The sequence below is a fragment of the Tamandua tetradactyla genome, chromosome 2 (genome assembly GCF_023851605.1).
Source record: "Tamandua tetradactyla isolate mTamTet1 chromosome 2, mTamTet1.pri, whole genome shotgun sequence".
Classification (NCBI taxonomy): Eukaryota; Metazoa; Chordata; class Mammalia; order Pilosa; family Myrmecophagidae; genus Tamandua; species Tamandua tetradactyla.
The window spans coordinates 142,223,716-142,249,738 of NC_135328.1; the positions used below are offsets into that span (position 1 = coordinate 142,223,716).

A 26,023-nucleotide genomic window follows, 5' to 3' on the forward strand; every position below is an offset into this window, starting at 1 on the left:
CTGTCGCCCCCTGGGAGGAAAGGGAGGAGGGCGGGTGGGTTGGCTGCGCTCCACAGGAGGGGCGGGGCTGCACCCCAGGAGGGCGGGGAAAGAGGGAGGGAGCGAGGAGACAGGGAAAGGGAAGGGGCGGTGTGCCGAGGGGAGGCGGCGGAGCGCGGCCCCGGGAGCGCCAGGGAGGGGGCGGAGCGCGGCGGGGAGCGGGCGTTCAGCTGCCGGGAGGGGGCGGTTCGCGTGGAGGCGACCAGCTCCGCGCACAGTCGTCCGCGCCGGCACAGCCTTCGTTCCCCGCCGGCGCCCTCCGGCGGGACCTGCGAGCGGGGATCCCGCGCCGGGAGCCGCCCCTCTCGGGTAAGCGCCTGCTGTGCTTGGCACCCGGGGTGTTTTTCCTGGAATGGGACCGCTGGTTGGATCCCGGGATGAAGAAGGGGCAGGAGGACCCTCAGCCCGCAGGGGAGGCGGACGGCTGCTCCCCCCCCCAACCCCGGCACTCACTCTTGTGGTGGGTGAGGGGCGACCGGGTGTTGGGGGTTCGGCGCCACCGGGCGGGGCACTGCTTGCCGCTACCTGGAGAGGGCGACCTGCCGTCGTCCCCGGCCCACCCCCGGACCCCTGCCCGACCCCCGAAACTCCAGAACCCTCACCACAGCCCCAGACCCTGGGCCCTGGACCCTAGCTCATGTTCCTGTGCCTGGACTCCGGGACCCGGTCTGCTAGTCCCTGAGGACACGGCTGTACCTAGCGGGGCTGGGGGATCCTCTCTGCGAAGATGCTTTTAGATTTTTTTTTTTTCCTTTTGGTGTTTAATTTTTGGTTTGCTGGTGGGGGGTGTGGGGGCGGGTAGAAAGAGGGCAAGCAACAGCCTGCGGCTCATCCGCCACGGAGTCGAGGGTAACACCGGGTCCGTCGCGACCTTACCGGCCTCGGTGTCCTCCCAGGACGCGGGGAAGTGCGGGATGCCGCAGCCAGCCCATCCTGGCCGCTCTGCGGTGAGCCCTGATCCGGGGCCGGGACATGCTGAGCACGTTCTAATGAGGAAGAAGTCGTTCGGTTGGTTGGAAGCTATGGTAGTTGCCTTATTTTAATGTGCTGGCAGAGTTTGGTTGTGAAGCCAGCGTTTCATTAGGTTCTGGTTTTGAGTCCCTTGTGTACCCCCATAAGATGGTCCAGGCAAGCCACTGCAATACTTTTGTGATCCTTGATCTTGGGTCTCATGGAAGACAGTGTCGACCTCAGAGCCAGAAAAAAAGCTGGTGTGAGGCTTTTTGTGCATATCGATACACAACAACCTTGTGTTTCCTATTTAAACAGGGAGGAGCCAGGATTGTTAACTCCAGATCAAAGCTGCCTTGTAACTGAACTTGAGGCCTTAGATAGGTCGTGTAACGGTGTACAAATGTTGAAGGTATCTTCTGGCTTCTTGGTTTCTGTAGTTGGTCTCCTTTTAAACAATGTATAGAGTTAGGACTTTGAAGTACTGTGAAAACATTACCAAGCCCATTATCATGTCACGGGCTCAGAAAATTGCATTTTAACTCTGACTGTGCAGTGTGGGACCTGGGAAAGCTGCTCCACCCAGCTGGCTTTTCTAAATCACCCTTCCCCACCCCGTGGTATTTATTTGGTTTACAATACATAAGACTTTGATACAAAAGTGCTGTTTTGATGTTTGACCTTTTAGCATCCTTGAGTCTGGCTTCCCAGTTCCTGACTTTGCCTTTTGTCCTGTTTGAGGTCCCCTGTCTAAGCCACCAAACCACCTGAAGACAGTTTTTCCCCAGAGTTCTTCCGCCTCATTGACTTCATCCCCTACGCTGGCTATGGACAGTCAACACTGCACCACCCTTCCCTTTGGGTAGAAACCAGAAGGGTTCCCCTAAAAAACAAAGCCAAATAGAGCAGTAAGCAGTTTCTAGCCCTCAGATCTGTGACCTAATCTTGCTTTTCCTTGACAGTGTCTCCCTGCCCTCTCCTTCTCCCCCAGTTGGAAGAACTAACTTCCTTCCTGTGCCTTTGATATAGATGATCGCTCCGATGGTCGCTCCCGTATACAGGCTAAAATATTTCCGTGGGAGATTCAAGCTGCAGTTCAGAGAGCTTTAAATGATCACTTTTCAAACAAATCAAAAAGTGGGAATGTAATTTTTCAAATCCAACAGTAGTTAGGATTCTTTTCTTCTTCTTTGAGAGTATGATTTTTCAGTGATTAAGATTTAATGGCTTGTAGTCTGACACATTAATGTGGGGAAATGCTTGAGGAGCACAGATCTTTTGAGCCTTGGTAAACTAAAAGCAATTCCTGAATCTATATTCTGATTCTTAGTGGCTGCAATCCACTTTTGGTTGGGTTTTCCCCCCTTTTCATTGCATACAGTGGGTTTGTTTGATAACTGTAGTTTTGGTCATCTCCTAATCCTCTTTCAAGGATGATTAGCTCTATGGAATTTTAAAACTAGTGTGGATCTTGAATGCTCTAGTATGGCTCCCGCATTTTAAAGACTTAGGGAAGCACTAGTGGTTAAGAACAAGTGCTCTGGAGTTAGCTGACCCATGTACAAAGCCCACCCCACTAGCGCAGTGACCTTGACCTCTCTGAGTGAAGTATTTAGACAGATTATTTTGTGATTAGGAAAATGTAACAGTCATGTCACTTTCTCTGGATTATCTCACCTTTCCTAATTTCTTCCTCTGTACATTTAGGGTAGTATGCCGGTTTGAAACTATTATGCACTCCAGAAAACCATGTTTTAATCTTGACCCAATCTTGTGGGGCCAGACTTATTGTTCAGGGTGGGAAACTTTGATTGGGATGTTTCTATGGAGAGATGTCATGCCCAATTGTAGGTATGGCCTTTTAATTAGATGGAGATGTGACTATCCATTCAAGGTGGGTCTTGATGAATTTACTAGGGTCCTTTAAAAGGAAAGACTTTTTGGAGAAACCTTAAATACAGATGCTTGGAGAACAGTTGATTCAGAGCTGGCAGAGTCATGGATGCTTGGAGGCGCTTGCAGTGCCAATAGAGAAAGCAGATGCCTAGACCCAGGCAGAGCCCAGGGGACATTGTCATGTGCCTTCCCATGAGATACTAAGAAAAGCTGTACCGAGAGTTGTGTCCTGAAGGAGCCAAGTGAAGGCCCACAAATGCTTAGTGAGGTAACCACTGGGTATCAAAAGCTGAAAGCAATGGAACCACAAACAAGGACAGCAGATACCAGTCACATGCCTCCCCATGTGACAGACAGGCTTTTCTTGAGTGAAGGTGTCTTTTGTTGGATTCCTTAGATTGTACATTTTTCTGGCCTTAAAAGCGAAAACTTGTAAAGTAATAAATTCCCTTTATAAAAGCCATTCCATTTCTGGCATATTGCAGATAGTAAGGCCTTTACCTCCCATGCTGTGTTGAGAATTAAATGAAACAATCCCTACGAAGCATTTGGTACATACTGTGTGCCTTGAAGATGGGCAGTGTTGAGAAACCAAGCCCCGGGGAGGGAGGGATTTTGCTGCAGGTTCCTTGGTCCTCACCTGGCAGAGCTATGACTTAACCCATATTCACTTCTCCTTCCCTGATAACTGTACTACCAAGAGATGGTGGTTGCATGGAGATAGAGTTTAAATTAAATATATTGTTCATTCTTTAAAAAAATCACGTTGATCTCTTTTGACTTAGGAAAAACTTGGTTTCTAATGCAAGATGTTCAGTGTATTGAAAGTGTAATGGGAGTGAAAATATTTTCTAGACAAAGACTATCTAAACAACCTGAAACTTGTATGTGGCAGGTGTCTCAAAAGTGTTTCTTCAGGGCCTGCATGAATCTTGCTTTATAAAATGGAAAGGTGACCCCAAATTATTTGGAGAGACAGCTCTCAAGTCATTAAGAGCTGACCCCATGTCCAGTTCTATATTGCCCAGGCTAATGAACAGAAGAGATGCTTTAGCAAAAATGATAGAAATATAAGGCTAATCTTGGAGAGATGGGCCCCAGTTTTGTTGCAGAATAACTGGGCTGTAGGACATCTAGATGCTGCAGAACAGCTTCCAGTACACTGGGGTGATTTACACTTTAGAAACTAGGGGTTGACTAGGTATCTAAAATAGTTTTCCTATGTGAGTCGGGGTGTCTTTTCGATCTATATACACACGGTTAACAAAAATTTTTTTTCCAATGAGATTATGAACCAAGTAAAAATTTCCAAGCTTAAACATCTTTCTTTGGTAGATATTGAATGCTGTTGGATGGAAAGCTAAAGTATGCTGGATTCATGGATATGCAAACCCATAACCCTCTTCCTCTTTCCCCTTCCCCGTATAACTCTAGAGGAAAAGGCAGCTTGAAAAGTGTTAATGTTAGACTAAATTAAAAGAAAAAAATTCCAGCCATGCCCGCTTAATGTTCCAACCTGGTGGGAGGAGGAAAGTCGGGTTTTTCACTGAGTCTTTAATTAAGAAAGTTGTTTTGGTAAACTTTAATAGCCAGGGTGCGGTGACATCTAAAGCAGCCACTTATCACTGACTCTAAGAAGGTCAAACTGTTGTAGCATTTGACCAAAAGCTAGCAAACCCTTCAGCATAAGAAGGACAGTGTTGTACACCATCAAACGAAAACAAAGTTAAAATGAATGCGAGTCTAGTAATAGCTAAAACTTTGGAATTCTTATAAGAGGGATTATTACATCAGTCAATCATCTTGCTATTAAGTTAGTTTTAATTTTTTTAAGTGGCAGGTGGAGCTAGTTCTGTCTTATCACACTGAGTGCCAACCAACTTTAGTGACCTGTGACTGAACAGAGTTGAAAGAGGGCCATAAGCAGTTCTAAATCTCTTCCTACAAAAGGACCAGTGAGTTTTTTAGGCTTCATGGGCCACTTATGTTGCTGACCCATATTCTTTGAATTTGCAGAAAGGAGATCGTTCATTTATAGCCCTCTAAAAAGCTAAAAACCAATCTTTGCTTGCTTTGCTGTATAGAAACAGGCTATGAGGCTGGATGTGGCCTGCAAACATAGTTTGTTGACTGTCTTCAAGATGGAATATTCCATGTGTTTAACATCCTTCAGTACCCCAGATGACACATTTCATAGCTTTATCTAAGTTGTAAGCTGGTGTCCCCCTTTCCCAGTTTATCTTCTTTATTTTTTCTCCCACTTGGGTTGGGCGTCTCTGTTGGACATAGCAGTCAGTGGTCATGGGAATGGCGGCACCAGATTTCAACCTTCTGCCTTGAGTTATGTGCTGAATGGGGAGAGAAGCTTGGCTGCACTGTTAGAAAGCCCACGTTTAAACAGAGCAGTGATGACTACATGGGAAATGAAATTTGAATCCCTGAGCATGAAGCCCAAGGCTCTCCCAACTTGTCTACACCTGCACCATCTATTCCCACCATACAAGAGAACTCACAGAGCTATAGACAGGCCCTGCACTTTCTCCCCTTCGTACAGAATGTAAATTTCTTTCTCTTCCTTGCAGTCTTTCCTTGTCTTATTGGCAGAGATTTAGACACCTTGGCCTCTGTGCTGACACAGGACCTCATGCATGAAGCACTTAGAAAGATGGAGGGAGAGGGATGCTATAACCCCATAGGCAGATATCACCTTTTAAGGGTGCAGGTAATTGTAGGAACCTTGCTGCCCATCTTTGGACCAGTCATAGAATCATGCACAGACTGTTCCAGGGCATTGTTTTTGATACACGTGATAGGTGTTTACCGGATGGGCTGTGATGTCCCCTAGCCCCCGGCATTGCTCTGGGCCTCCTGGGAACAAGACCTCTGTCTGCCCTCCTGGCACCTGCTCTTTGGGACACCTCTCGGCTCCTCCAACCTATCCCAGCTCTGCTCATGGAAGCCAGAGCAAAGCCCCCTCCCTGCACCCTGTTACAAGGAAGAAACAAAGTGCAGACCCTTCCTTGCCTGAGCTGCCTCCTTCCTGACCATATGATGAAAGGCCCCTTGTTTTAAACTGTCTTCAGGCAGACACCAGTTCTAACTGCAATAGGAATCCTTGAAAACAAATAGACGCAAGGGAAAAGTAATTCACGAGCACTTCAGGGAAACACATGGACCTTCCAGTTCACCCCCAAGTCAAGCTTTGGTCAGGATGATTTCAAGCTGCCTCTGACCTGGGAAAAGGTAGCCTGAAAGCTGGTTCCTGGGAGGATGGAGAAGGGGGACTGGAGAAGAGGTGAGGCCACAAGGAAGGGGTGAGAGTGGTCCAGACCATCCCAACTCAGGTTCTGAGTGGCTGTGTGATTATAGATAGTCCTCAATAGGAACATCCGTACTTCTCTACCGTGCTGCTGCGAGGGAAAAACTGTAGTCTGGGCAAAAGTATATGATCCTGTCCTGCTTTCCTTTTAACCATGGGAGCCTGCTATTAGTTTAAGCATCCATGTTGTGCTAAAATACTATTATTGCTGCCTCAAAGAAGGTTTCACTGTCTATTCTGAAACAGCTTGTAATTTGAAAACCCAGGCTTCTCCCGCTTCTCAGAATGTAAAGCTACTCTGTAATGAATTATGAAACATGAGAGTCAGAATCAGAAATTAGGATTTCTGAGTGAGTGGCAGGAGTGGATATTAGAGGAGACAAATGCTTTAAAAATGAATTTTAAAAGAAAGCCTCTGAACCCCCAACCAGGACCATTCCAGCCAATCCTAAAGAACACCTAGGGCAATATATATGATTCCACAAGGGTTCCAGGCACTAGAGTAACTTTCTAGAAACCTACAACCTCCAGATGGGTCCCTGGTCCAGATAAGTCCTGAAACCTAGCCCAGCCTCTCCAGGACATCAGATAGTTCCATCTCCCTACTCCATATTAGTGACAGACCCTTCCAATATGAAACATTTAGAATTGCCACAGCCCAAACACCCCTAAAGAGAGGGATGGAAAGATCAGTGGTGATGGTGGAGTTATAACAAGAAGATAGGATTTAATAAATGAATATAAATACTGAATCACTAAATTGATATCTCTTTTAGTCTCCAGTATCTTTGAACAGCTAGAAGTACAAACCTAAAATTGTGAAATTTTAACCCATGTCAAACTCTGAAATATATTTGTGCTGGTTTAAAAGGATTTATGTCCCCTAGAAAAGCCATGTTTTAATCAAAATTCCATTTCATAAAGGCAGAATAATCTCTATTCAATACTGTATGTTTGAATCTGTAATTAGATCATCTCCCTGGAGATATAACCTGATCAAGAGTGGTTGTTAAGCTGGATTAGGTGATGACATGCCTCCACCCATTTAGGTAGGTCTTGAGAAGTTTCTGGAGTTCTATAAAAGAGGAAACATTTTGAAGAATGAAGGAGATTTGGAGAGAGCAGAGAATGCTGTAGCACCACGAAGCAGAGAGTCCACGAGCCAGCGACCTTTGGAGATGAAGAAGGAAAATGCCTCCTGGGGAGCTTCATGAAACAGGAAGCCAGGAGAGAAAGCTAGCAGGTGACGCCGTGTTCACCATGTACCCTTCCAGATGAGAGAGGAACCCTGACTGTGTTCACCACGTGCCCTTCCACTTGAGAGAGAAATCCTGAACTTCATCAGCCTTCTTGAATTAAGGTATCTTTCCCTGGATGCCTTAGATTGGACATTCTATAGACTTGTTTTAACTGGGACATTTTCTGGGCCTTAGAACTGTAAACTTACAACTTATTAAATTCCCCTCTGAGTAAGGTATATTGTCGGTGTCTGACTCTGTTATACCATCTTCTAGAACAGAGGTCAGCAGCCTCAGGGTTTGTGTGTTTGTGTGGTGGTAAGGGTAGATGGGCAGGAGTAAAATTGATGGAGAATCTGCCCTACAAATCCCCTTTCTTACCCCTGGGCTTTTGAAGATACCTTCCCCAGGAGCTCCACCTCTGCCTCTTGCCTGCTGCATCTACTCTCTAGCTCTGTTCTTCCTTCCACTTTTTTCCCATTCCTGCCCTCCCCAGTTTGATGGCTCCTCCACGGGACCCACAGCACTCACAGCACTAAACAAAATCTCACATAAGGCAGACACTCAGAAAATACCAAGGAACTGCTTTATTTAGGTCTGCTCTTTTACTCTGTACTTCCAAGTGCCTAAACATCAAAATAGACAGTATAATGCGTGGTACGAAGACTCAGCCATACAACCTGGGTTCAAATCCTACCCCCACCACACACAGATGGTGTGACCTCAGATGAGCTCCTTGACCTCCCTAAGCCAAGGAGTCTTGTTTTAAAAAAAAATTTTATTGACAAATCTACACCTACATACATTCCATACATGGTGTACAATCAGTGGTTCACAATATCATCAAATAATTGAGTATTCATTGCCATGATCATTTTTTAGACTATTTGCATCACTCCAGAAGAAGTAAAAAGAAAAAAGAAAAACCGTGGACACACCATACCCCTTACCCTCCCTCTCATTGACTGCTAGTATTTCCATCTACTCAATTTATTTTACCCCTTATATTTATTTTTATCCATTTTTTTTTTACTTATCTATCCACACCCTAGATAAAAAGAGCGTCAGACACAAGGTTTTCACAATCACACAGCTTTTACACATTGTAAAAGCTATATCTTTATACAATCATCTTCAGGAATCAAGGCTACTGGAACACAGCTCAACAGTTTCAGATACTTCCCTGCAGCCACTTCAAAACACCATAAACTAAAAAGGGATATGTACATAATGCATAAGAATAACCTCCAGGGTAACCCCTCAACTCTGAAATCTCTCAGCCACTGAAACTTGTCTTATTTCTCTCTTCCAGGCCCTTTTGGTCAAGACTTTATCAATCCCTTGATGCCAGGTCCTGGCTCATCTTGGGAGTTCTGTCTCAAGTTACCAGGAATATTTACATCCCTGGGAGTCATGTTCCATGTAGTGGGGAGGGCAGTGAGTACACCTGCTGAATTGGCTTAAAAAGAGAGAGGCCACATCTGAGCAACAAAAGCGGAGGTGGGGTGACTCTTGGACCCAATTTTGAATAGCTTAGCCTGTTCTTTGCAGAAATGATTTATAGGGGCGAACCCCAAGATTGAGGGCTCAGTTTATTGATTTGGTTGTCCCCTTGCTTGGGAGTATATCAGAAATTGAAGGAGCCTCATTTGACACCTGATGATGTATTAGCCATGGTTCTCTAGGAAATGGAACTGACAGGATCTGAGATTTTTATAAGAATTGCCTCTTATAAAAGGCAGGGATGGGCAAGTACAAATTTCACAGGACATACTGCAAGGTGGGAACTCCAGTGAAGGTTTTTGATAGGTTCACCAGTAGAAGCTGTCTGGCTGAAGTAGAGATGGAAATGCTCTCTTCTGACTGCTGAAATCATCACTTCTCCTTTTAAAGCCTTCAGCTGATTGAATGAGACTTCTGTCATTCCTAAGGGCAATCTCCTCAGTTGATTGTAGGTGTAGATTGTAGATGTAATCAGCCATAGGTACAATCAGCTTACTGTTGATTTAAGTCTGTGGAATATCCTCACAGTAACAGTCAGACCAGTGCTTGCTTGACCAAACAACTGGACACCAAAATATGGCCAAACTGATGCATGAATTTAACCATCAAAGATGCAGACAATGCTAACTTGCTTGGGATGAGGATTAAATGCAATAATTCTTTAACAGGCTTGCATAGAGCCTTGCCCTAACATACAGAAAGGGCTCAGGAAATGTTAGTCATTATTTTCATCAAAATTTCTTTGAAACTAGCATCTTTTATAAAACTCAAATAGTTCTTTCCCTTCTCAGGAAACTAGTGTCTTTTAATTGCCATTTTATTCCCCTTCAAGCATATTATCCTAATGTAGGTTATCACCTTGTCCAATACAAGGAGTATGTCACGTTAATTTATATGTATAAATATTGCAGGTATTTAGAAGAATTAGGTTTATAAATATTCACCAACTTCCCTTCCCTGCTCTGTTTTTCTGCATAACATTTATCTCTGATTGATATACTATAAATCATTTTTTATTGTTATCTTTCTAGGCTGTTTGGAGGCAAGAATTTATCTTCTAATTTAAAAAATGGCAAAACACGGGTAAAGAGAGTAGTGTCATATACCCATCATCCAAATTAAACAATTAGAAACATTTTGCGAGTCTTGTGTTATCTGTTTCCCCACTCACCTCCTTCCCCCACTTTGGAGTATTCAGAGCAACCCCAGCTATCATGTTATTTTACCCATGAATACTTTTTTTTTTTTTTTTTTTTTTTTAAAATTTTTTTTTTATTAATTAAAAAAAGAATTAACAAAACAATTAGAAATCATTCCAATCTACATGTACAATCAGTAATTCTTAATAACATCACATAGTTGCATATTCATCATTTCTTAGTACATTTGCATCGATTTAGAAAAAGAAATAAAAAGACAACAGAATAAGAATTAAAACAATAATAGAAAGAAAAAAAACAAAAAAAACAAAAACAAAAAACCTATACCTCACATGCAGCTTCATTCAGTGTTTTAACATAATTGCATTACAATTGGGTAGTATTGTGCTGTCCATTTCTGAGTTTTTATATCCAGTCCCGTTGTACAGTCTGTATCCCTTCATCTCCAATTATCCCTTCTCTTTTTTTTTTTTTTTTTTAATTAACGGAAAAAAAGAAATTAACCCAACATTTAGAGATCATACCATTCTACACATGTAATCATTAATTCTTAACATCATCACATAGATGCATGATTATCATTTCTTAGTACATTTGCATTGGTTTAGAAGAACTAGCAACATAACCGAAAAAGATATAGAATGTTAATATAGAGAAAAAAATAAAAGTAATAATAGTAAAATCAAAACAAAACAACACAAAACAAAACAAAAACCTATAGCTCAGATGCAGCTTCATTCAGTGTTTTAACATGATTACTTTACAATTAGGTATTATTGTGCTGTCCATTTTTGAGTTTTTGTATCTAGTCCTGTTGCACAGTCTGTATCCCTTCAGCTTCAATTACCCATTGTCTTACCCTGTTTCTAACTCCTGCTGAATTCTGTTACCAATGACATATTTCAAGTTTATTCTCGAATGTCCGTTCACATCAGTGGGACCATACAGTATTTGTCCTTTAGTTTTTGGCTGGATTCACTCAGCATAATATTCTCTAGGTCCATCCATGTTATTACATGGTTCATAAGTTTATCTTGTCTTAAAGCTGCATAATATTCCATCGTATGTATATACCACAGTTTGTTTAGCCACTCTTCTGTTGATGGAGATTTTGGCTGTTTCCATCTCTTTGCACTTGTAAATAATGCTGCTATAAACATTGGTGTGCAAATGTCCGTTTGTGTCTTTGCCCTTAAGTCCTTTGAGTAGATACCTAGCAATGGTATTGCTGGGTCGTATGGCAGTTCTATATTCAGCTTTTTGAGGAACCGCCAAACTGCCTTCCACAGTGGTTGCACCCTTTGACATTTCCACCAACAGTGGATAAGTGTGCCTCTTTCTCCGCATCCTCTCCAGCACTTGTCATTTTCTGTTTTGTTGATAATGGCCATTCTGGTGGGTGTGAGATGATATCTCATTGTGGTTTTGATTTGCATTTCTCTAATGGCCAGGGACATTGAGCATCTCTTCATGTGCCTCTTGGCCATCCGTATTTCCTCTTCTGAGAGGTGTCTGTTCAAGTCTTTTTCCCATTTTGTAATTGGGTTGGCTGTCTTTTTGTTGTTGAGATGAACAATCTCTTTATAAATTCTGGATACTAGACCTTTATCTGATATATCATTTCCAAATATTGTCTCCCATTGTGAAGGCTGTCTTTCTACTTTCTTGATGAAGTTCTTTGATGCACAAAAGTGTTTAATTTTGAGGAGTTCCCATTTATTTATTTCCTTCTTCAGTGCTCTTGCTTTAGGTTTAAGGTCCATAAAACCGCCTCCAGTTGTAAGATCCATAAGATATCTCCCAACATTTTCCTCTAACTGTTTTATGGTCTTAGACCTAATGTTTAGATCTTTGATCCATTTTGAGTTAACTTTTGTATAGGGTGTGAGAGATGGGTCTTCTTTCATTCTTTTGCATATGGATATCCAGTTCTCTAGGCACCATTTATTGAAGAGACTGCTCTGTCCCAGGTGAGTTGGCTTGACTGCCTTATCAAAGATCAAATGTCCATAGATGAGAGGGTCTATATCTGAGCACTCTATTCGATTCCATTGGTCGATATATCTATCTTTATGCCAATACCATGCTGTTTTGACCACTGTGGCTTCATAATATGCCTTAAAGTCAGGCAGCGCGAGACCTCCAGCTTCGTTTTTTTTCCTCAAGATGTTTTTAGCAATTCGGGGCACCCTGCCCTTCCAGATAAATTTGCTTATTGGTTTTTCTATTTCTGAAAAATAAGTTGTTGGGATTTTGATTGGTATTGCATTGAATCTGTAAATCAATTTAGGTAGGATTGACATCTTAACTATATTTAGTCTTCCAATCCATGAACACGGTATGCCCTTCCATCTATTTAGGTCTTCTGTGATTTCTTTTAGCAGTTTTTTGTAGTTTTCTTTATATAGGTTTTTTGTCTCTTTAGTTAAATTTATTCCTAGGTATTTTATTCTTTAGTTGCAATTGTAAATGGAATTCGTTTCTTGATTTCCCCCTCAGCTTGTTCATTACTAGTGTATAGAAATGCTACAGATTTTTGAATGTTGATCTTGTAACCTGCTACTTTGCTGTACTCATTTATTAGCTCTAGTAGTTTTGTTGTGGATTTTTCCGGGTTTTCGACGTATAGTATCATATCGTCTGCAAACAGTGATAGTTTTACTTCTTCCTTTCCAATTTTGATGCCTTGTATTTCTTTTTCTTGTCTAATTGCTCTGGCTAGAACCTCCAACACAATGTTGAATAATAGTGGTGATAGTGGACATCCTTGTCTTGTTCCTGATCTTAGGGGGAAAGTTTTCAATTTTTCCCCATTGAGGATGATATTTGCTGTGGGTTTTTCATATATTCCCTCTATCATTTTAAGGAAGTTCCCTTGTATTCCTATCTTTTGAAGTGTTTTCAACAGGAAAGGATGTTGAATCTTGTCGAATGCCTTCTCTGCATCAATTGAGATGATCATGTGATTTTTCTGCTTTGATTTGTTGATATGGTGTATTACATTAATTGATTTTCTTATGTTGAACCATCCTTGCATACCTGGGATGAATCCTACTTGGTCATGATGTATAATTCTTTTAATGTGCTGTTGGATACGATTTGCTAGAATTTTATTGAGGATTTTTGCATCTGTATTCATTAGAGAGATTGGTCTGTAGTTTTCTTTTTTTGTAATATCTTTGCCTGGTTTTGGTATGAGGGTGATGTTGGCTTCATAGAATGAATTAGGTAGTTTTCCCTCCACTTCGATTTTTTTGAAGAGTTTGAAGAGAATTGGTACTAATTCTTTCTGGAACGTTTGGTAGAATTCACATGTGAAGCCATCTGGTCCTGGACTTTTCTTTTTAGGAAGCTTTTGAATGACTAATTCAATTTCTTTACTTGTGATTGGTTTGTTGAGGTCATCTATGTCTTCTTGAGTCAAAGTTGGTTGTTCATGTCTTTCCAGGAACCCGTCCATTTCCTCTAAATTGTTGTATTTATTAGCGTAAAGTTGTTCATAGTATCCTGTTATTACCTCCTTTATTTCTGTGAGGTCAGTAGTTATGTCTCCTCTTCCATTTCTGATCTTATTTATTTGCATCCTCTCTCTTCTTCTTTTTGTCAATCTTGCTAAGGGCCCATCAATCTTATTGATTTTCTCATAGAACCAACTTCTGGCCTTATTGATATTCTCTATTGTTTTCATGTTTTCAATTTCATTTATTTGTGCTCTAATCTTTGTTATTTCTTTCCTTTTGCTTGCTTTGGGGTTAGCTTGCTGTTCTTTCTCCAGTTCTTCCAAATGGATAGTTAATTCCTGAATTTTTGCCTTTTCTTCTTTTCTGATATAGGCATTTAGAGCAATAAATTTCCCTCTTAGCACTGCCTTTGCTGCGTCCCATAAGTTTTGATATGTTGTGTTTTCATTTTCATTCGCCTCGAGGTATTTGCTAATTTCCCTTGCAATTTCTTCTTTGACCCAGTCGTTGTTTAGGAGTGTGTTGTTGAGCCTCCACGTATTTGTGAATTTTCTGGCACTCTGCCTATTATTGATTTCCAACATCATTCCTTTATGGTCCGAGAAAGTGTTGTGTAAGATTTCAATCTTTTTAAATTTGTTAAGACTTGCTTTGTGACCCAGCATATGGTCTATCTTTGAGAATGATCCATGAGCACTTGAGAAAAAGGTGTATCCTGCTGTTGTTGGATGTAATGTCCTATAAATGTCTATTAAGTCTAGTTCATTTATAGTAATATTCAGATTCTCTATTTCTTTGTTGATCCTCTGTCTAGATGTTCTGTCCCTTGAGAGTGGTGAGTTGAAGTCTCCAACTATTATGGTATATGAGTCTATTTCCCTTTTCAATGTTTGCAGTATATTCCTCACGTATTTTGGGGCATTCTGATTCGGTGCGTAAATATTTATGATTGTTATGTCTTCTTGTTTAATTGTTCCTTTTATTAGTATATAGTGTCCTTCTTTGTCTCTTTTAACTGTTTTACATTTGAAGTCTAATTTGTTGGATATTAGTATAGCCACTCCTGCTCTTTTCTGGTTGTTATTTGCATGAAATATCTTTTCCCAACCTTTCACTTTCAACCTATGTTTATCTTTGGGTCTAAGATGTGTTTCCTGTAGACAGCATATAGAAGGATCCTGTTTTTTAATCCATTCTGCCAATCTATGTCTTTTGATTGGGGAATTCAGTCCATTGACATTTAGTGTTATTACTGTTTGGATAATATTTTCCTCTACCATTTTGCCTTTTGTATTATATATCATATCTGATTTTCCTTCTTTCTACACTCTTTTCCATATCTCTCTCTTCTGTCTTTTTGTATCTGACTCTAGTGCTCCCTTTAGTATTTCTTGCAGAGCTGGTCTCTTGGTCACAAATTCTTTCAGTGACTTTTTGTCTGAGAATGTTTTAATTTCTCCCTCATTTTGAAGGATAATTTTGCTGGATATAGGAGTCTTGGTTGGCAGTTTTTCTCTTTTAGTATTTTAAATATATCATCCCACTGTCTTCTAGCTTCCATGGTTTCTGCTGAGAAATCTACACAAAGTCTTATTGGGTTTCCCTTGTATGTAATGGATTGTTTTTCTCTTGCTGCTTTCAAGATCTTCTCTTTCTCTTTGACCTCTGACATTCTAACTAGTAAGTGTCTTGGAGAACGCCTATTTGGGTCTAATCTCTTTGGGGTGCGCTGCACTTCTTGGATCTGTAATTTTAGGTCTTTCATAAGAGTTGGGAAATTTTCAGTGATAATTTCTTCCATTAGTTTTTCTCCTCCTTTTCCCTTCTCTTCTCCTTCTGGGACACCCACAACACGTATATTTGTGCGGTTCATATTGTCCTTGAGTTCCCTGATACCCTGTTCAAATTTTTCCATTCTTTTCCCTATAGTTTCTGTTTCTTTTTGGAATTCAGATGTTCCATCCTCCAAATCACTAATTCTATCTTCTGTCTCTTTAAATCTATCATTGTAGCTATCCATTATTTTTTCTATGTTTGCTACTTTATCCTTCACTTCCATAAGTTCTGCGATTTGTTTTTTCAGTTTTTCTATTTCTTCTTTATGTTCAGCCCATGTCCTCTTCATGTCCTCCCTCAATTTATCGATTTCATTTTTGAAGAGGTTTTCCATTTCTGTTCGTATATTCAGCATTAGTTGTCTCAGCTCTTGTGTCTCATTTGAGCTATTGGTTTGTTCCTTTGACTGAGCCATATTCTCAATCTTTTGAGCGTGGACAGTTATCTTCTGCTGCTGGCGTCTGGGCATTTATTCAGATTTCTCTTGGTGTTGGACCCAGCAAGGTTGTAATATTTTTCTGTGAAATCTCTGGGTTCTGTTTTTCTTATCCTGCCCAGTAGGTGGCGCTCGTGGCACCCGTTTGTCTGCGGGTCCCACCAGTAAAAGGTGCTGTGGGACCTTAAACTTTGGAAAACTCTCGCCGTCCTGGGGGTTGGCTAGCCGAAACGGCTTGAGCCGGCCCGGGGTCCGAACGCAGGGAGGGTTGCTGGTCGCCGCAGCCCGGGAAAGAGCCCGTCCGAATTTCCTAGTCGGCCCTGGGCAACAAGCGTGGCGGGAGGGCGCCATGAATACTTCAATGTGTATTACTAATTGATAAGGACACTTGTCCACGTAGCCATACTATTAACACACCTAATAAAAGTAACAGTAATTTCTTACTATCCATTCTCATCATCCACAGTCAGTTTTCCAGTCAGAGCAGGTTTTCTTTTTTTTTTTTGGCCTGGTTTGTTCAAAGTCACATCCCAAGTATGTAATAGGCACCACGATGGTTAACAGAGTAGATGGATGGGTGACATTCTAGACTTTCATTTGTGGAAGAGTGCTCCATCCTATACATGGTGATGGTTTTCTCAGACTAACCCAAGAAAACCACAAGACCCATCATGTAGCTGCAGCATGATTCCATATAATTCTTATGAGTATGGTAGAACTGACACTTGTGTCTTTCAATGCAGAAATACCTTGCAGCTCTAACTTGGGGTGGAGTATCTTTGAACCTGCCTCTCTCACCTCAGAGGGGCCTGAGACTCCACATCTCCTCCCCTTCCTGAGTAGAGAATGAAGATGGTATGGTTCATACTTTCAGGGTTGGGTGGACTGTCATTTGAATTGGAACTGCGCTGCCTACCAGCTATTTCATCATCCATAAAATGAGGGATAATTATAATTAGATATAAAATGTACAGATTTGTTATGGACATAAAATGGCAGTGGATAAAGGATTACACGGTGCTTGGCTGGTAGCAACTGTTTAATGGACAGCCCTAATCTCTTCCTTCTCACCAAGTCATGGTTGTTGGCAGCTTCCAAGGCAAGAGTTTCTCAGGCAGAAGGTAAGACCCAAGGTTGGTTGGGGGTGAGAGGCTGCCTTGTGGAAACCGGGCCTCAGCAGTGGCACCTCCTCAGGCCTTCTAATCCTTCACTCTACACACTCTTTCTCTTTCTCTGCAGGGTTGGCCCTTTAGGGTTTCCCAATTTTTTATGACCTGTGAAATGGGAAATCAGTATTACAGTTTTAATTCTGGGCAGAGCACTGGCTTTTGATGGTTAGTGTGGCAAACTTTTACTGCGAATAAGGAGAGTTTTTTTTTAATCTGTGTTTTTCTCCTTTCTCTTGTGAGTACTCTACAAAAAAAATACTCTAGGGGGAAGAAAAACTCTAGGGAAGAATAGGCTTATGAAAATCAGATGCACTATCCTATATGAATGACTGTATCACTTCTCCAAAATTAGAGCTCTATTTCTAAAACTCCTTGAATGAGCAAATGATATTTTATGATATGATGCTTTTTTCATATCCTCTGCACACTGGACTCCTTTGTGAGTTTTGAGGTCACATTTAATCTTGTTGGTAACACATAGGGAAATCAGCAATTGTGAGTTGAGATACAAGGTTTCTTTATCCTCTTTCCCATTCATCTGGAAGGTGGAGATGCCTTCTTGATTTCATGATTTGATTAGTCACTCTTTATTTCCAAGGCCCATACCTTAGTCTCAGAGGCTGATTAACATTAAGGTGATAAAGCTTTGGATGACCTATAACCTCAGTGACACTCATCCCTTTGAGTGTAGAAGGCTTCCCAAGCATCAGATCCAACCCTGATAACTTCAGACCAGGACACACCCCACCGGGCCTTTTTCTACTTACAGGGTCTGTGTCCTCCCCTCAAACAGACACCAAAGTACTGTCCACAGTTCTTACTCACTACCCCTTGGCCTCCTACACCCTCCCGAATCTGGCATCTGCCGTATTTCCCTTTTCCTTCTCACCCCTATTCTTTCCGACTCTCCTCAATTGAAATCTTGTAATGTGCCTTTATTTAAGTCCTCACAACAGCAAAAGTGTACAGCCTGAGATTCTCATAGACTAGGACTAAGAGAATCAGACCCAGGTGGGATTCAGGAGAGGAGTTGGTGTAAGGACCAGAATAGAAACTCTCACTACAGAAGAAAGGAGCTGGGCGAGGCTGAATATCTGGAGAGCAGGCATGGGGGCAGCCAGAGGCAGAAGGGTCATGGTTATGAACTTTGCCTTCTGGCCTCTTGCCTTGCAGCTCCTGCTCTACTCTGGGTGAATGACGTGGTAGGGTGAGCAGCGGCCAGGAGAGCTAATATTTACACAGTACTTACTAATTCAGGGAATGTGCCAAACACTTGGCATCATTGACTATATTCACACAGCAACGGTTTTAAAGTATGCAGGTACTCCCAGTTCATACAAGAGAAAACAGACAAAAGAAGTTTAGGTAGTCTGTCCAAAGACACCAGGCTAATCAATGGCAGCGTTGGGATTGGTGCCTGGCAAATGGGCTCCAGGTTCCAGACTCCAAGTCCGTACTCTTAGTGAGTGAGTTATAACTGGATTCAGCTGCCAGTGAGAAAAATTTAAAAACAGTGGCAAAGAAGAGAGAGAAGGGAACTTTTTCCTCACAGGTCTGAATAGATTCAGGGGAATGATGGTGGCTCCCTGCTTATAGGGATCCAAGTTCCTTCCATCTTGTTGCCCTGGGAAACGCTGTGTTAATTAGGAGGAGCGCAGGGACCTAGTTAAAACTGAGGGTTGAGCTATTGCAAAAAGGGAGAGTGGCTAATCTGGGAACCCAGTAAGAGCAAGGGAAGGGGGCATTGCAGGGGTCTGTGGCTGAGCAAAGGCTTGCCCGTCACCAGAGTCCCTGGCCTGGACTCCTTGTACGCTTTGCAAACTGCAGCACTTAACTGCATGTAGGAGTGTCTTTTTGAGGGGAGGAAACCATATCTAAAATGTTCAGCAGCTGATCGGATGTCCCACTTGAGGACAAATACATGTTAGATGGCAGTGCTTAATGGACAACTGGCCATTTCCCACAAATATTTCATTTTGGCAATGGCTGTTTACCATCAAATTCAGAAGAATTCTATTCCAGAGAAGAAACCTGTAAAGATTCTGCTAGCCACCATGGGAAAGCAAATTGCTCAGGTGACATCAGCAGGCACCTGAAAACTAAGATGGCTCGCCGGCCTCATTCAGCCAAACATCTTACAAGAACATGCATATCTGACAATGAGTGGACTAATGGGAGCCTTGCCTGAAGAACTCCACATTTGGACTGAACTGATTAATCAAAGTGTCACAGACTGCAATATTCTCAATCTGCTATGATAAAGACCATTCATAAATATTGTCATTCTAGAATTTAAGACCTAAATTAAAGGCAGTATGATTTAAATATTATTGAGAGAATTGGAAAGAAAAGTCAAGAACTTTGAAAGCTAAGTTTTTGGTCAACGTTAAGAATTTGAAGTGTAATTCAATAAAATTGTGCATTTTCAGAAATTTAAATTGTGTGAATTTTCTTCTCTTTCATGTTCCCAGAGAATTAGAGGAAATCCTTTGTAACAGGGCATCCTGAGTTTAGAGGATTTGTTAAGCTAAAAAAACCCACTCATTTGATGGTATGCTTCTGGTGATGATTATAGAATCCATTATGCTTCACTGGGTTTAAAGAACAACCATCAGTTTAATCACGCTTGTTTTCATGATGGCCTGGGAAGAATTAAGAGACTTCCTTTTTAAAGAGTTTTTGCAAAGATAGCACTTTTATCTGCCATTTAAATCAAAGGAATTCTCCTCTACTGGGGTTTCAAAATCAAATATGTTGTCTTAGTGACATTTGCAAAGTAAGTTGATGGCAAATAACATGATCAGTTGATTACCGCTACGGCAGAGCCAACTTGTACTTTTTAATTTCTTTAACGACTGCAGAATAGCTGTGCGCTCTTAGAGGAAGGCGTGTTGTTAATGTCATAAAGCCTTTGGAAGTACCAAACTCTTAATCCCTTTGGCAGTGTTTCCCATGGATTCAGTAAAGTTTTGTCTTATTCAAAGATGTTTATCTCTTCCGGGCTGCCCCGGAAGCTGATATTGAGCAGTAACTAAAGCTGCCAGTAGGATATGGGAGTCTGTGGGGCCAAATTGCAGGGCCTTCACCAGAGCATGCAAATGCAAAGGATTTCCTCCAGTTCTCTGAGGGTATGTGACAGACAAACCCACTGCTGCTTGCCTGTCAACAAGCATTGTTTCATAGAGGACCTGGGCTGTGGGAAGAGGTCTTTCAGGGAGAGAGAATGCCTGATAGAGGAGGGGTGGAGAGTAGTATAGGTGTGTTGGTAAATATTTCACAACGCATTGGGGTGTGAGGTTCTGGGTATGTGTGGATAGGGGTGTGTACCCCCCTGCACATAGACATATGTACACATATGCATATATAAACACACATTCAAACATACACAAACACACAGGCATATATATAGACATATGTATACACACATGTATAGGCTCACATGCATATCTGCCCACACTTAGACACTTACATATATAATTACATACACACATAACATATATGCACTCATGCTTACACATCTGTGCACATATACAGCACTCCTGTACAAGCCTGCATATGCACACAAGTGCAGATACATATGTATGCACATATATGGGTATATACATATGCGTATGCACACATATATAGAAGTTTATTGTAAACTATACTGGTACAGATGATATGAGGCACAGAACTTACAAATAATAATGAAGTGTACAAATTGATTCTCATATAATGCTTTTGTTGATATTTGCCCAACTTCTTAAATTTGTAATCAACCTATTAACAAATGACTGTTTTTTCAGTTCTAAGCAGAATGTTATTTAACATTCATTTATAAAATATGTCCATATTTTAAAACAAATTGAAGTTCACAGTTATTTGCTTAATTGTTGATTTGAAATAAAATTCAATTGAATAATCAATTAATCCCACAAATTTTATTATAAATTTCGAATATCGTGATACTAACATCTGATCATAAAAAATTTTATGAAACCATTTTTCAAAGCAGAAAAATTGGGCAACAAGCGTTTATGATTTATTCCATCTAGTTACCAGCTAAGAAAATGTGAGTAGTTAGTACATTAAAGTTATCATAGGATTATCTATGGATTTGAGAAAGAATTATTTACTGTTCTTAAGCATGCTAATTCTTATTTTCTGTGCTGATGCCAAGGAGAGTGAACATTAGGCTAACCATGGTTCAAATATGTAAATCTAGCTTTTCTAAGACTCAGTATAGTTTAGGCTAGCTAATATGTGGGTAGTTGCTTGTTGATTTTTTTTTAGAGAAATTGTACTTTTACAGAAGGAGCATGCGTAAATACAGACTTCCCATTACCACCCTATTATTAACACCTGGAATTAGTGTGGTGCATTTCTCATAATTCAGGAAAGAATATAATTGTGTTAACTGTAGTCCATTGTTTACTATAGGGCTCACTATCTATGTTGAACTATCCTATGTTAGATTTTAAAAGATTTTTATTCTTAACATATATACAACCTTTAAACTTCCCCCTTTAACAACATTCCAGTCTGTACTTCTGTGCTATTAATTACACTCCCAGTGTTGTGCTACCATTACCACATCCACTACCAACACTTCACAATCAACCCAAAGAGAAATTCTGCAACTTAAGCGTTAACTCCCATTCCCTACCACCAGTCTGGCTCCGGGAAACCTGTACTCCACATTCTGAGTCTGTGAGTTTGCATATTCGATCAGTGAGGTCATAAAATCAGTGAGATCATAAAATACCTGTCTTCTGTGTTGGGTTTAATTCATGTGACATGTTTTTAAGGTTCATTCATGCTGTTGCATGTATCAGAACTTCATTCCGTGTTCCAGCTGACTAATATTCCATTGTGCATGCATACCACATTTTTATTACCCATTCATCAGTTGATGGAAGCTTGGAGTGCTTCCATCTTTTGGCAATTGTGAATAATGCCACTGTGAACATTAGTGTACGAGTATTGGTTTGAGTCCTGCTTTCAAAATTAGTATATACCTAGAAGTGGGATTTCAGGGTCAATGGTAATTCTATACCTAATTTTTTGAGGAACCACCAATCTCTCTTCCACAGAGGCTGCACCATTTTACATTCTCACCAACAGTGAAAGAGTGTTCCTATTTCCCCACATCCTCTCTGTGTTAGTTAGGGTTCTTTAGAGAAACAGAATCAACAGGAAATGCTTGCAAATATAAAATTTACGTAAGTGTCTCGCATAACCATGGGAAACCAGAGTCCAAAATCCACAGGGCAGGCTGTGAAGCCAACAATTCTGATGGAAGTTCTGGATGAACTCCACAGGAGAGGTTTGCTGGCCAAAGCAGGAAGAGAGCCTGTCTCTTTTGAATCCTCCTTAAAAGGTTTCCAGTGATTAGATTAAGCATTACTCATTGCAGAAGGCACTCCCCTTCGCTGATTACAAATGGATTCAGCTGTGGATGTAGCTGACGTGATCATGATTTAATTCTATGAAATGTCCTCATTGCAACAGACAGGCTAGCACCTCCCCAACCAGAAAACAGGTACCACCAATTGGCCATGTTGACACATGAGCCTGACCATGACACTCTCCAACATATGTAATTTTCTGTGTTTTTTTTTTAATAGTAGCTATTCTAGTGGATGTGAAATGATATCTTATTTTGGTTTTTATTTGCATTTCCCTCATAGCTAATGCTGTTGAGCATCTTTTCATGTGCTTTTTTTGGCCTTCTGTACATCCTCCTTGAAGAAATATCTATTTAAGTCTTTTACTTTATTTGTCTTTTTATTGTTAAGTTGAATGATTTCTTTATATATTCTGGATACTAAACCCTTTGGAATATGTGGTTTCCAAGTATTTCCTTTCATTGAGTTGGTTGTCTTTTAAATTTCATGATGAAGTCTTTTGATGCACGAAAGTTTTTTTAATCTTATGAGGTCCCATTTATCTGTTTTTCCCTTTATTGCTTATGCTTTGGGTGTAAAGCCTAAGAAATCATTGCCTAACACAAGGTCCTGAAGATGCTTACCTACATTTTCTTCTAAGAGTTTCATAGTTGTGGTTCTTACATTTAGGTGTTTGATCCATTTTGACTTAATTTTTGTAAATGATGTGAAATAGAGGTCCCCCTTCATTCTGTTGTATTTGGCTATCCAGCACCATTTGTTGAAGGCATTATTCTTTCCCAGTTGTGTGGACTTGGTAGCCTTGTTTGCCATAAATCCATTGGCCATAGATGTGAGGGTTTATTTCTGAACTCTCAATTCAATTCCATTGGTCGATATACCTATCACTGTGTCAGAATCATACTCTTTTGACCACTGTAGCTTTGTAATAAATTTTAAAGTCAGGAAGTGTGAGTCCTCCAGCTTCATTCTTTTTCAAGATGATTTTTGCTATTTGAGGTCCAAATAAAATGATGATTAGCTTTTTCATTTCTGCAAAGAAGGTTGTTGGAATTTTGATTGAGATTGTGTTGAATCTGTAAATTGGGGGAGAATTGACATCTTGATAATATTTAGTCTCACAGTCATGAACATGGAAAAATGAATGTGGTTTTGACATGAATACTGTTTGATATTTTCTTTTACATCAATGAGTAAGATAAAAATGGAACAAGGAAGATGCATGTTGTAATTTTGCTTGTTTATCAGTGATGTAAACAACTCCTTCTTTGAATTGGAAAATAGTTTTTGAATGCTGGAAGAGTATTTCCTCATTTTTTGTTCTATTTTTACAGTGTAACACCTATAGACACAACACTTTTATATTTAATGTCACTAATATGTTCTCCATCACTTTCTTATGTCTAGACATGCAGAAAACAAAGCCAGTCCTGATTTGTGGTGTTGGTTGATTCCCATGGCCTAAATACCCCATCAGTAGCCTGGGAAGAGATGTGCTCTAGCTCACCATTAATACTGTATTTCTACCACATGGATAAAATAGAAGTCAGTAACCTCAAGAGCTTAGATTACAGTAATATACAGTAAAACCACTACGAAGTGGTAAGTTTTGAACATTTATACCTTTGTTTTCAATATAATAAATATGAGTACTTAAATTATTTTAATAAATATAATTTATTTAATTTTAGGTTCGTATAACTTTATCTTTAAGAATGGCGTTGTTTAACAACCAGCTCACAAAACTCCCGGAGATGTCCCATCGGACTTTGTAAGTTGTGAGAAGGGTCTTGTGTGCGAATCCTGACTTTATGTGTAAACAGTGCAGAGACCCAGGGGGGTGTCACTGGAGATGGTCATCAGGGAATGTTTGACCAAATGGAACATATTTTCAAAAGCAGTGCAAATGTGGGGCAAATGCACTTAGGTAACTGAATTAAAAACAGTGTCCAAGCTTCAAAGGACAATTCAAATCTAAAGGCAGGCACAGCCCCCACCCAGCCAGCCATTGCCCACCTGTTGCAGGGAATCTCCTGCTAATTATATGGATGCTTAAGCTTTCTCCTTCCTTATATCAGGCTCATACCCATCACCCCATTCAGCAAACCAAAGACCCTCAGAATCCACCAGCCCCCTTAGCGCGCAGTCAGCAGTTACACAAATAGACATAATATATATTTTTGGACTCATTTTCATTTGAATTAATGCAGTTAGCTGCTTTATTCCTAATTCCCACTGACATCCTCTGTACTGAGGAATCAGATGATGAAGTGGGAAGGAAGATGCTTTGGAGCAAGGAGCTTTTGGGGCAGCATTTATGGTGCAGGAGGTGGACGTACAAAGAAGATAGCATGCCTATTGGAATGCTTTCTTTAGTCAGACCCGGAAGAAGAGAAGCTCTGTTTCTCTTCCCTCTGCCTGTCGTTGTCCCCAGCTCCAGTGACCCACGGCTCAGGATTGCCCTGCCCTGTTCCTCACAGAGACAAATTGTCCAGTCTAGCTGAGGCCAGCTGGACTTTTAGAATATTACTATTCACTCTGCTTACAGTTTTCTGCAGATACTGATTTCTTCTCAAAAGATGTGTTTTGGGTTAAGGAGAGTGCTTTTTCTCAGTTTTTGCTATCTAGCATCAACACCAATCCTTACGCTGCTGCCTTTTTCCTGTAAGTTTCATGTTTTGTTGATCACAATCATGCTCTGTTTCAAGCGTTATAATCTTTATGGTTGCTTTTTAATCTGAAAGGGAATTTTTGTCTGGCTGAAGGGAAAGAAAAACACTGATTTAGATTTAATCATTTAAAATCAATTGAAGCCTGTCTTGGCCTGAGTCCTTTGGGGCTGACCCAGAGACAGGGAGACCCAGCTCTGTGGACCTCCAGCCCCACCCAGGCCCAGGACCCACCCAGCAGGTCCTGATCAGGGAGAGGTTGCTTCGCTGACTGGCCTGTGCAGCCCCGTTACCCATTCCTGCAGACTACAGTATTTGTGTGGGTGGGGATGGGCTCTCTGTAAACTCCACCCTTCCTGCCGTGACCTTCGGTGGCCCACATCTACCTAATCCAGCACAGGTGGGGAGCAGAACCAACTGTGTGTTCTGTTATGCCTGTCTTTTCTACTTAGCTGTCTTTTTCAGAAGATTGTGTAGACTTCCCCTGTACTGAGGTGCGTGTGTGTGTGTGTTTGTGCGTGTTCATTCAGTAAAAGTCGGAGTGTCTGTTTTGCGTGGTGTGATTCACTCAGTATGCCCGGTTCTTGGGTGGCAGAGGTGAGCCCAACCCACAGGGAAACTGCTGTTCTCTGCAGATAACAGGTACAACAGGTGAGCTTCAGTGTCATCCAGAGCAACCCATGCTACGAAGAACCACAGGGTAATGGAGAGAATGAATCTAGTTTGTCGGGGCAGGGCTCCATTTATTTTTTAATTACTCCCAAATAAGTCTCATTTGTTGATGGTGCGCTGGTTTGAAATTGCTATGTGCCCCAGAAAAGCCATGTTCTTCTAATCCCATCGTGTGGGGGTGGACCTATCATGGGTAGAACCTTTTGATTAGGTTGTTTCCATGGAGATGTGACCCCGCCCATTCAGGGTGGGTCTTAACCCACTTACTGGAGTCCTATAGGAGGAAG

The 26,023-nt window shown here is 41.1% G+C and overlaps 1 protein-coding gene across 1 annotated transcript in view; it reads left to right on the top strand.

Moving 5' to 3' along the window:
- The first annotated feature begins 245 nt into the window (after positions 1 to 245).
- The window catches only part of PLEKHG1 (pleckstrin homology and RhoGEF domain containing G1), a 248,201-nt gene continuing 222,423 nt past the window's right edge, over positions 246 to 26,023 (top strand). Inside the window, exon 1 of the mRNA XM_077149263.1 lies at positions 246 to 348. The gene's annotated coding sequence lies outside the window, so the exon portion shown is untranslated. The remainder of the gene's footprint in view (positions 349 to 26,023) is intronic.